Source organism: Anser cygnoides, chromosome 14, assembly GCF_040182565.1.
Source record: "Anser cygnoides isolate HZ-2024a breed goose chromosome 14, Taihu_goose_T2T_genome, whole genome shotgun sequence".
Lineage (NCBI taxonomy): Eukaryota > Metazoa > Chordata > Aves > Anseriformes > Anatidae > Anser > Anser cygnoides.
Window position 1 is genome coordinate 18,666,039 of NC_089886.1, and position 12,588 is coordinate 18,678,626.

A 12,588-nucleotide genomic window follows, 5' to 3' on the forward strand; every position below is an offset into this window, starting at 1 on the left:
TCACATGTAACCCAGATTTTCTCTTTTCTTTTCAAGGGCTGTTATCACAGTTATCATGTCATTCCATAGTAAATGCTAAAAATATTTGCATGTAATCAAACAAATAGGCTGTTTTGTTATGGATTGTGGTAACAAAATAACCGGCTTTTACAGGAAAAAAGCACAGAAGAAAATGCCTAGTCTTTTAAAGACAAATATAATTTGTTGTTAGCAACAGGAATTCTCTTTCAAAGAACAAGTGCTAAGGGAAAGACACATGTCGCACGATGCTTATTTTCTTTCCCTGTCCTACCCAAACACCAGTAAGGGTAATGCATTTATCAAGACCAAGACTGTTAGGGATTCACTACAGATCTGTTGGTAACTCAATATAAGCTAATGTGCATCTCAGTGGAAAGTGTTATAGTCACATTTGGAAAAGAAGAGATCAAGAAGATTATTTTTTTCCAAGCCAGCTTTATGATTCCAGAAAGTTTTCAAAAAGATGCTATGATGTTACAAGATAGTAAAGAGCTAAATCCTTTAAAAACAGTGTTATTAAAGCTAAACAGTCAGCCCAAACTAACTTGGCACGACTTCTACATGCAGTGCTCTGAGCCCTAAAGTTAGTGTAAGTGATTACTAGCAATAAAGTTAAACCGATTGAATCCTATTGTGGCAAAATAATTAAATTAAATTAAATTAAAATTGTCATAGAAAAAGATTTTTATAGTAGTGAAAAAGTTTAAAGTATTTAACTCCTAATTTACCACTATTTTTTGCTTTTGAATTTCTAGTAAACTCTTTTTAAAATCTGGCCTATTGCTTGAGTGTCTGCATCCTCTCTCTTTATAGGTGTACATAACACCTATACAGAGGATTTATACAGGTCACCAGGGCAGGATTTTTTTTTTCAACATTTTGTTTTTCATATTGTTCTTTTGTGTGCTAAATATACATATGTTTTGTTTTAGTTTAGGAGTCTATATAAAACAACTGACATTCTACAATGGACACAATGTGTCCTGAATAGCCAAGGGATTTGAATAAAGCAAATGAAACTCAGAGATTTACTGGCACACAGCAGATCAGATGAAGAATTAAAACAGAAAGCCCATCTGCTCCAGAGCTTTGAACTCTGTTATTTACAAGTCTTGCTTGTGTGATTAAACAGAAATATTTTGTTAAATATATGATTTGAATTTGATTTGTAATTTAATGTGCTTCAGAAATTTATCAAAGAATAGCTATTGCCCCTTCAGTAGACATAATAAAAGTGCTCTTTAACTTTATTTTTTCCTTTATTTTACAGCCACGGTAAAGAAAGCAGGACATATCATTGTCAACTCATGTTTTTACAAAAGGCACATGATGAGCTCAAACAGAAGTTCACTCTCATTACGCCTCTTTTAGTTCACAGTAGGGTTCTATCCAGTGCCTCTTTCCTCTTCAAAAGATGAGTAGAAAGAGAAGAACTTCCAGGGAAATACAAATGAGAATCTTTACAAAACCAAGTTGCACTATTTTCAAAGAGTCAATCTGAGATACAATGCCCATTAAAGAAATATGAGCTTTCTAGATCTGTGTTGAAAATTGAAAGTGGCATGTCTTTGAACCCATTATCTATTAAAAATGGAATAAAGATGTAAAATATCTGATGCCCGGAAACTTGGAGATGATGATTTTTAAAGTCTCCAAATGTGATGTTTCAAACGGAAAACCTTACTTTCTCAGAATTTCTAATCCACAGAAACAGCAATTTCTTATGCCTTCCCTTGCTGTTGCCAAACATCAACCTGGAAAGCCAGAAATGAAGGATTCTTTCCTAGTTAATAGGAATTCTTGCCTGATGTCAGAAATGAAGAATGAGATAATCTTCTGTTTTCTAAAAACAAAGAAACAAAGCAAACAAAGAAAATCCACTGCAGAATTAACAAAAACCACCACAAACAACAAAGGTTAAAATTGGGAGCTTGTAGGTATTACAAGAGCTTGGTAAATCCAGTGGTGATCACTGATGAGATCTTTTTCAGGAAGCTTTTCTTGCAACAGCTGGATTTATCTGTATTGGCATACAAACACCATATGTGTTTATTCCCTGTTCTCTAACTCACTGCTTCTGATGAGGTAAAGTATTTACTGTATATCTACAACTTCCTGGTGCTTTCATAGAACTGTTAGTGTAAATTTAGCAAACCTATTACATCTAGAAACCTCTTCCACAGAGTATAGAGTGTGCTCTTGTCAATCTACTGTTCAAATATACTTCAGAAGTGAGTGATTTTCTGGCTCATTGGCCTTCCAGCTCAACATTTGGAAGGAAATGTTTGTTTGAGACTCAAATCTTTGAATTATGACTGACAATTTGGTGTACTAAACGACAGTTCATATTCCTAAACAACAGTTCATATTCCTACGGACTAATGAGCTACCCTGTAATTTTGTAATTACTTAAGAAACAAAATCAATCCATAATGATGATTTCTCCTAAAATCAGATCAGGTAAAATCTATGTAAACAGAAGAACTAGACAGTTCTAGAACCTTCAAAGTTCCTGAAAGTTGAAACTTTTTTTTTCCTTTTAAGAATTTATATAGCAATAGAACATTCAGTCCATTAATAGGCCCTTGTTACTTACTACTTGCAGGGAAAGAAAATCAGTGAACATGAAAAGAAGATAAACATTTCCAGAGATTAGAAACGGTAAAATACATTTTTTAAATGAAGAAAAACCTACAGCAGAGAAAAACACAGTTCACCGTTTTCCTAGTATATATATTTGCCTTTGATTGAACTAAAAGATGCAGTGTCAGAATATCTCAGCCTGAATTCAGATAGATGCTTAAAATGCGTTTAAATCCATCCCTATTCAGCCAAACACTTAAAAATCCAGGTAATGCCAATAGGCCATAAGTATTCTTAAACGAGTTTAAGATACAGAGATGAATTTTGCTGCTTTGGAAACCAAATACCCTTCTGACTTCTTTGGTGACCTTGGATACATTTAATTTCTTGGTGCTTTTGTCTAAAATGGGAACACTGCAACCTGTGAAGTTCAATTAGCCAAAATTCCTGTAGATTTCGGTGGGATTTTTTCCAGTGAGTGTAGTGCTACGCTGAAGCTTTCCTGCAAATACTGTTTAGGAACTGTGGAAAAGTTTGAGAAGCAAATGTAATGCACACTTGTAATGTAATGTAACTTGTAATGCTTGTCAGGTGCTGGCTCCCACTGCTGTAGAAGCACACCGTGTTTGATTCACCTGTCCTCTATTATACACCTTTTCCCACTTAAAGACGGTGGCCAGGAGGCTCTTCTGATGACTTTGCCTTTCAGCTGGATACACGATATGCTTCCTGCCTGCTGATGTTGCTGCACAGAGATATGCTTGCTCAGTTGCAGTATACAGGCAAAGGACTCTTGCATACGCTGTCTTGATCTTGAGTTGGAAGCCTGCTGTAGAAAAAAATGGGAATATACTGGGACAATCATTAACAAAGTGGTGGTGTTGTAATGGTACAATTTTATGTACAGCTTTTGTGCTTGTCTTTTCTAAGGTCCTTATCCAAATGGTCCTAACACAGCTCTTTTGTATTTTCCTTACATTTTAAAATTACTCATGTTTGGTTTGATATCTGTTGAGAATTACACTGACAATATCCTAAAAACTGCTGTGCTGGGATGATTGAAGGCCCAGGTAGTGGCATCCATTTACAGGCAGTCTAAGAGCAGGGTGAGTTGCATGCAAGCTCTTTTCTGGCCTTAGGCTCCTGGTTTCTATGCAATAGGCTTCTAAGGTGGGATTTTTCTGATTTATTCTTGGTTTCTTAGTGCTTGTTCATTTGCTTTTACTGTTGTAGATTAGAACCTGGTTTATATGTTTTGATTTTCTTTGCAGAGCTCTCCAGTCTTAGGCAGAGCTGAAGTTTTGATGTGAGTGGTGCTGCTTGATGAACTTAATTTTTTCCTTAATTGTTGTAACATTTCCTGTTTTACATAATTCATTCATTGAAATATCCCTCCCAATTGCTATATCTATATGCCAGTCTTTGCTGTATGAAATCTGCATTTACAGTAGGCTTTGTGGTTATATTGGGAAACTATTGTTTTCATTCAAAAAGAGCTGAAATAATTTCTGGGCTATAGAAGCAAAAAAAAACAAACAAAAAAACTATTTTTGTTTTACATACACTCTCAGTGAATGTAGATGTTAGAATTGAAACTGTGTTGTTGTAATCAAAATCTGTGCTTTACCTCACTAAGGGAAAGCTGTAACAATATCATTTCTGAAGGCCTTTGATAATCCATAATGATCCAAATGCTATTTTAGAATGAAACCAGTAACTTTAAAGTTGAATAGCATAAACAACTTTGTAGATGTCTGGATTGGGTGCCCAGCACACAAACTGGCACAGCTGTGCTCGGTTCAGCTGGGTTGTTGCAGCAGCTGTGGATCTGGTCCCTGCCTACTACCTTGTTTAAACAAATGAAGCAATTACTATAAACATCTAGGTTCGCTCTGGTAATATGTGAAAAGTCAGCTATTTAATATGAGGCTGTTTTTAACTTTCATAGTATTTACTTGCTTCTTTCATAAAAATGTTAATGTTTACCTAATCATTTTGGTGTGCACTCTTACCTCGTTGGAGGTTTTGTGTACTAATATTAATTTCTCTTTGCTTTAGAGTTCAGCCAGTATCTCTTTAGTCAGTGGTGGTTCTTTAAAAAGAAGCATCAGAGTAATTTTTCCTACTGCTGCAAATCAAGAGAAAATCTACTGAGGTTAGAACGTTGTCCAGGGTAGCAGTCACTGGTGTGAGTTAGAGGGAAACATCCCTTTTTTCCCCTTTCTTGAGTCAATTCTGCTGTGAGGAAACGGTCTCTGTATTTTTAAGAGTAATTCAGAGCCTGGTTTTGGAACCACCTTCTCAGTTACCACTGTGTACCCTTACTGAAGGGAACGAGAGTACACAATATTAGCAGGGTCAGGCTGTTAATTGTTAATACTTAACAGTAAGTATTAACAGTATTAATACTTAACAATAAGTATTATTGTTAACAATATTTCACAGGCTGCCAAGAAAGTTGTCTGACTTTCTCTTTTCATGGTAAGGTAGTGAGTAAAGGAGTCAGCTGTTCTTTTTGAAAGTAAAACTCTGTTTTTCAGGTCACTGAAGGTAGAGTTCATCTAACACCTCTTCAGCCATGACTAATTAGATTCATAAGGTTTTTTCTAGACACCATTTGTAATCAGAGAGGTACGATGACTCAGTTTACTCTTTTAAGAGATTGTTGGAATGGAATGAATCATTTTTCATAGGGTTGTTTTACTTTCTAGTGGCTATAGAGTAATCCAAGAAGCGTAACTCCTAATAACCAACTAGAAATTAGACATTTATTCGATCAGATGCTATCTGAACAGGAGTAAACATAAAATATCTTGTTTAGTTACAATTTATCCAAGGATAGATGTAGTGGATTCAAAAATGGCTTTTAAAACTTTCTCTTGAAGTCACTTAAAGATTTTCTGTTGGCCTCAGTAGTTGGTCAGTTTCAATACAAGTGATATCATATAGAAGAGTGCTTATTGCTTAGTCTCTTAAGGCATTTGGTACAAGAGTAAGAGGTCTGCTTTCCATTTATTTGGATACAGTTTTCTGTACGTAAAAATACTTAAAGTGTGGCATATAAGCATATAGTATGCGCATAATTATATACAAAGTATGGAATTGTCTAAACCCATTGAAATGCTATGGCTTCTGTCTTTCCCTTTTAATAAAATGGGCAATCAAGGTCCTATAGTGAATTGCTAGACAATACTAATAAATATTTAGTTAAAACTTAGTTACAGAAACGTAATGGAGGGTTCTAAAGTCAGGTCTATAGAATATTGTTGCTGTTCTGTAACAGGTCTAGACTTTTTCCACAATTTGTTATTTGTATCTGATTGATTGAGAGTTCAAGGTACAATAAAGAAAAATATGTAGCACCACAATATTTTGATAGTAAGCCAGGTACAATGCTGTGACTCTGTTTTGGTTCTTTCTTTGGTGGGGATTGGTGAACATTGGTGTATGAGAACTTGCCAACGGTGAAAAGATTTTCTGCATTGTGAATTATAGATGCAGTGTTATTTACAAACATACATAATTTAAGCAAAAATTTGAGAAGCCTAAATGTTCAAGTGGATTAAGTCTCTATCATAAAGCAATTGGCATGTGATGTACTTGTCCTAGTAGTGTGCAGCAAGATGTTTAATTACTTCTTAGCAGTGTCATGAACTTCTCTCATCTGTCAGGGATGGCAATAGCCCTATGACTGCAAAGCTGCTGGTACTTCTTGATAACACAATTTTGCTCCAGTAGCTCAGTTTTGATTTGCTCCAGTAGCTAAAATGTTTCAGAGTTTCTCTTATAAAACAAAGCATGGAGTGAAGGCTCTCTGTAGACAATGATCCAAAGTAAGCAGGTGGGACAGCAGTCCACCACGTGGCTGCAAACAGAACTGCTAAGTGAACAAAGTGGTTACAGGAACCTCCTAAAGCTAGATCCTTGGCAAGTAGTGATTAAAACCGGCTCATCCTTGGTCTCCTACCACTCCCTGTAGAGAAGTAAAATGGAAAGAAAAAGTAAAGAAAGTAACATAAAGTTAATAAGTTCACTAGAACAAAATATCTGCTGTACAAAACTGCAGATTTTTGTCTTTTAGAAGAATTAGCCAAAGGTGCTTATAGAAATAATTCTGTATATAACTTACTATACTTTTTTTCACCACTTTTTTTCAAAGAGCAAAATATGCATGCTTCCCCACCCTCCAGTTCTCTAACAGTCTTTCTTGTTTCAGTTGTTTTCTTGTCCTTTGAATTAAGTTATATAGATGAAATAATAATTGGTCATGTAAGCCACTCGTATTTTTCCCAGGTTGGAAAATGCATGTTCATTCAGCATTGCTACTTCTACCATGTAATACTGAAACTTTTCCCTGAATATTTTGCTTTATACACAGGAGTTCAGATTTTCCCATTAAAGCTTGAAGGTCTTTATTTTGTTGATACCATAGCAAGTATGCCTATTTTAGGAATTGTCTGTGTCTTTTTCCCCGCATAAATCAGCGTGGCTGTGTAGAATAGTCAGTATTGTCTGCATCATCAGATCTGCTCACTGTCCTAAGCATTAAACGTACAGAATGTTCAATAGGGTCCTAATATCACTTATTTTTTTTCCCTTTCCTGCTGTATATTTAGATTATAGTGGAAAAATAAGGTTAATCAGGTGAAGTTACTGAGCAAGTGCTGTCAAGCAGTTGAAGCAAGACTCCTTTCTAATTCATTGCATCTTGATTGTAAAAGTGGTTTTGTTGTTTTAAGAACTGAGACTACTTGGATAACTTCTTAAACTAGCTAAGTCGAATGCTCAGAACTGGTGGCTCATCCTCTTTAGCAAGTCAAGGAATTAATGATCATGTAGCCCATCCGGTGCTTTACTCCCACTTTCTATCTGAAACAGACCTTTCAGTTTACCTTGTGTTGTGGTTTAACCCGGCTGGCAGCTAAACACCACACAGCCGTTCGCTCACCCTCCCCCCTCCCTCTCTGGGATGGGGGAGAGAAACGGGAAAGTGAAGCCTGTGAGTTGAGATAAAGACAGTTTATTAAGACAGGAAAATAATAATAACAATAATAATAATAATAGTGATAATGGTAATAGTATTAACAATAATAATGTGTAAGAAAACAAGTGATGCACAATGCAATTGCTCACCACCCGCTGACCGATGCCCAGCCTATTCCCGAGCAGCCGGCCCCCCCACCCCGGCCAGCCACCCCTATATATTGTTTAGCATGACGTCAGATGGTATGGAATACCCCTTTGGCCAGTTTGGGTCAGCTGTCCTGGGTCTGTCCCCTCCCAGTTCCTGCTGCACCCCTAGCCTGCTCGCTGGCAGGACAGAGCGAGAAGCCGAAAAGTCCTTGGCCTGGTGTAAACACTGCTCTGCAACAATTAAAACATCAGCATGTTATCAGCGCTCTTCTCATCCTAATCCAAAACATAGCACCCTACCAGCTACTATGAGCTACTTAACTCTGTCCTAACTGGAACCAGGACACCTTGTCAGAGTAGGACAAAAGGTCCTTCTGTAGAATCAGTATTTTCTGGTTTGGTTGTCAGTGTGTACTGAGAATCAGGACCTCAGAAGAAAGAATGAGCTTCAAATATAATTAAAACAACACAGTCCATTAGCAGGAATAAAATACAAAGCCCCTCTTGAAAGGTGAAGAATTGTCCTGCTCTTTCTCTATGAACATTTGCATAATTTATCTATAAAACCATTTATGTCATTAATCAATGATTGAAATGCATAAATTAGAATGCAATCCTGTGATTTAGGGTACCTCCTGTAAACTGTTGTTTCATTTTCTGGTGATGCATGGAATGCTTTCCTTTTATTTTCCTTTAGTCTCACTAGAAATGAGGAAAATACTTTGAACAAAACAAAAGCCCCAACAACTCCAGCACCTGACAAGAAACATCTCTTATGTACTGGTCTACAAATGCTTTGCAATTATCTATCTTAAGCATGTTAGCAGTGCTGCTGAATTAATCAGGAATGCCTGATGTATGTTCATGTGCCTCTTTAGTTAAGTTTAGGACTTCAAAATGTTTTCTCAAATGTTCTTTTGGTTTGTAAGGGTCTCCTTTTGTTATTTTTATTTTCTGGAAATTTGTTGACAGAACTTGACACCAATGGTGAGACAGTGACTGTTTACACATAGGGAAAAACTAAAAAACAACTCTTAGAAGGAAAAAAAAATCCTTCATTTGTATGCTATTGTTGTGGTTTTAACCCGGCCGGCAGCTAAACACCACACAGCCGTTCACTCACCCTCCCCCCTCCCTCTCTGGGATGTGGGAGAGAAACAAGAAAACTGAAGCCTGTGGGTTGAGATAGAGACAGTTTATTAGGACAGAAAATGTAATAATAATAATATGCACAAAACAAGTGATGCACAATACAATTGCTCACCACCTGCTGACCGATGCCCAGCCTATCCCCGAGCAGCCGGCCCCCCACCCCGGCCAGCCACCCCTATATATTGTTTAGCATGACGTCAGATGGTATGGAATACCCCTTTGGCCAGTTTGGGTCAGCTGTCCTGGGTCTGTCCCCTCCCAGCTCCTTCTGCACCCCCCAGCCTGCTCGGTGGCAGGACAGAGCGAGAAGCCGAAAAGTCCTTGGCCTGGTGTAAACACTGCTCTGCAACAATTAAAACATCAGCATGTTATCAGCGCTCTTCTCATCCTAATCCAAAACATAGCACCCTACCAGCTACTAGGAGGAAAATTAACTCTGTCCTAGCTAAAACCAGGACAGCTATGTATATTGAAATGTATAAATTAAAATGTAGCATGCACTAGCCATTTAAATACTGTGAGCTGATTTAAATCATTTAAACTGGGGGGGCTGGGGGGGGGGGGAGGGAAGAACACAGCTTACACTTCAGCAAATTACATGTCTTCATGTACAATCTATTCTTAGAGTAAGACCTGTTACTGAAAATAGTCTGATGATAGTACTGTTTAAAAGTGGTAGAACAATTTAAAATGTTTCTTGACCTCAACCAGGTTTTATAGGGCTAGATGCTACATCACAAGGTGAGTCTCTTACCTGTTGGATTTCAGTATGTGTGTATATTTCAAATTCTTAGTCAAAGCAAGTGTTTATTGAAAAACAGCCTTGGACTCGTACAGAAGTCGAGTTGACCCTTACATCTGCAGTACGACAAATTATTTTGAATATAAAATTTCTTCAACTATACCTTCTGGAATATTTTGTGTATACTTAAATATTAATGTTACTAGCACAAAGTCAGAGGGAAATAGATGTGTCAAAAGTTTAGTTTTAGTGTCTTTAGTGAAGAAATGGCATATGCAGTTTTACAACTCTTAGCCTATTCTATTTCTTTTGCAACATGAGTTATTAAAGATGTTACACAAAAATGAAAAAAAAAAGTATGTCAAATGATTAATGTTATATAGTGAACAATATTGCTTCCAACATCCAACAGAAAAATACTGATTGGAAAAAATCATGTTTAAAATGAAATTGTAACTTAGAGTATCATTCAACCAAATAAATTTTGCAGATGTATAAAAAGAAGCAGTTTTTGTAGTTAGAGTGAATGCCTTTATTTCAGTATGCCAAGTTAAAAAAACCTTTAGAGTAACATTGCTGAAAGAAAAGCTATTTAAAGGACCACTGCAATGGAGAATGACTGACAATTTGGAGCAGTACAGAAGGGACCTCATTATTTTTTTTACAGGAGGGAGAAACTGTAAACCTAAAGATTTCAGAGGCTGAGAATCTTCCAGTGTAATCAGGAAGTCCTTAAAAGAACCGTCTTTTCACCTATAACATAGCAACTATTGCAGTTGAAATCTGAGCGAAGCCTTAAGATACTGTGGAGAACTGTGAGATGTGTTCATAAAACATCTCATCCTTGTGGAATTCCTGATGCTAAATTTAACATGAAAATACAAATATGCACACGGTTGTCCTCATATAGGGTAATAAATAATCTAAGACCATCTTATTTGATAGTGATGATTATGTAATCATGGTAAGAATTAAATATCAACATCAGAGGAATTTATATCATTAATACAGTAGGAGTAGCTTGGAAGGCTTTTTGTATGCAGTAATATGGAAAGTGTGCTTTACAGTATGTAGTAAAGCCATTAAGTAAGAATCCAGACCTGAAAAGGTATTTCACATAACTGTTTTTATTCTACATTAAAAGCTAGGAAAAATAAATCAGAGGAATTACGTTTACTTTGAATCTTTGAATTTGATGGATTCTCTCATTGTTATAATAATGTAAGACAGCTTCCCCAGTCAAGTGACAGGGGACAGGCAATTAATAGGAATGCACAATAGGCAAAATCCCTTCATCTTGACTTAACACAGGCTTACTGCTGTGAAGGAAGAAATTTTAAGTCAATGAAAGCTGTAACTATTCATTTGTTACCCTTTTCATCTCTGACCATCAATTGTAGCACCCACATGTATCTTACTCCTTAATAATTCTATAGGATTTTGTAGTGTCATGTACACCTGTCCCTACATTCAGTAGGGGAATGAAAGGAAGTCTTTATGCTCAACCATTTGACAGGATGCTTTTTTCTTGTTTCACCACAGGCAAAAACCCATAGCTTGGTCTGTTCAGGTGGGTTTGTTTTGCAAAGGTGGACAGTGTAGATTTGAGCTTGTAACAATTGTGGAAAGAACTTTTTGACAGTGAGTGTGCGTGTTTTTACTTTTAAAGCACGCAACCATGGGATGAGAGTTTGCCAAGTTAAAGAAATTTTATAGTTAAAGGTGTACCAAGAAAAGAGACAACACATACACAGAAAGTGGAGGTGTATCACAACAGCTGGGGAACCAAGGTGAAACAGTCCTGATGTAGCTGTTGATCCTTTGACAATACAGGTAGTCGTGCACTAAATAACATGGTCCTTATACACTGCTGCTAGATCCCTGGATAGTACGTGCTTCTGAATTAAGCTAAGATGAGAATCCATCTAACCAGCAAAACTTCTTGTGGATCTTGATACAACAAAAGAGAGAGAATTGAAAGCCAAAGCTACGAAACACTGAAATGCTGTCAATTATGAATTAGGAAAAAAAATGCCACTCTGTTAATGGGTCTGATCTTCAACTCTGCATCTATCATCTTCAAGAGACGTAATGTTTGTTGCTCCTCTACAGAAACTGTGCTTTAAAAGAGCATCAGCATTATGTAACTTTAGTATATGCATTATATTCTCAACTACTAATCTTAATCTCCCAGCACCATTCCTCAACTATTAATACATTGAATTACATTCTTATACAGGGCTAGAAATGTAGTAACTGTAAACCATAAGAAGCAACTGAATATTGCAAACATTTGTATTGTGAAGCTTCTCATTTAACTCAGAATTTTCAATAGTTTGTTCAGAACTGAAACTACTCAAATTAGTAAATCAAGGCTTCTGAAAATCAACGTCTTACTGCAAAAAACCAGAGTATGCCTAACCATTACAAAGTATCAAGATTTTATCCTTGGTCATTTGTTGTTTTTTGGTGGTGGTGGTTTCACTATTATTTTTTTTTTTGATGGCATAATTAAAGTTGCATTTAACTCATGTCCTAGGTAATTTAGTATCTAAATCATAACTCAGAGAGCTCCATAAATTCTGTTCATCTAGGACACTCATTAGGCAGTGAAGGGATATGTTCTTGATCTTAATGACTAGTTATGTCTTCTCTATTCTGTCCTTTTTGGAAATTTCCAAAACCCTGTGTCAGAATTCAGAGGAATTAAAATAAAGCTTTGTTTGGGATCTTGAAACTTGTCATTCTCCCATCTCAAAGCCCTTTTCAAATATCTGTGGAAGACTAGCATAAGACCTGACTAGAGAGAACTAATCTCCCCAGGTAAAATGTGTGTGTCTTTCAGGAGAGGTTTTGCAGGTATTATAATTATTTTTAAGACTATGAAGAGGCCTATGAAAAGACATGCACTCAAAATACCCTTATTTTTGTTCAGTATTATCACTTTCAATTCATAG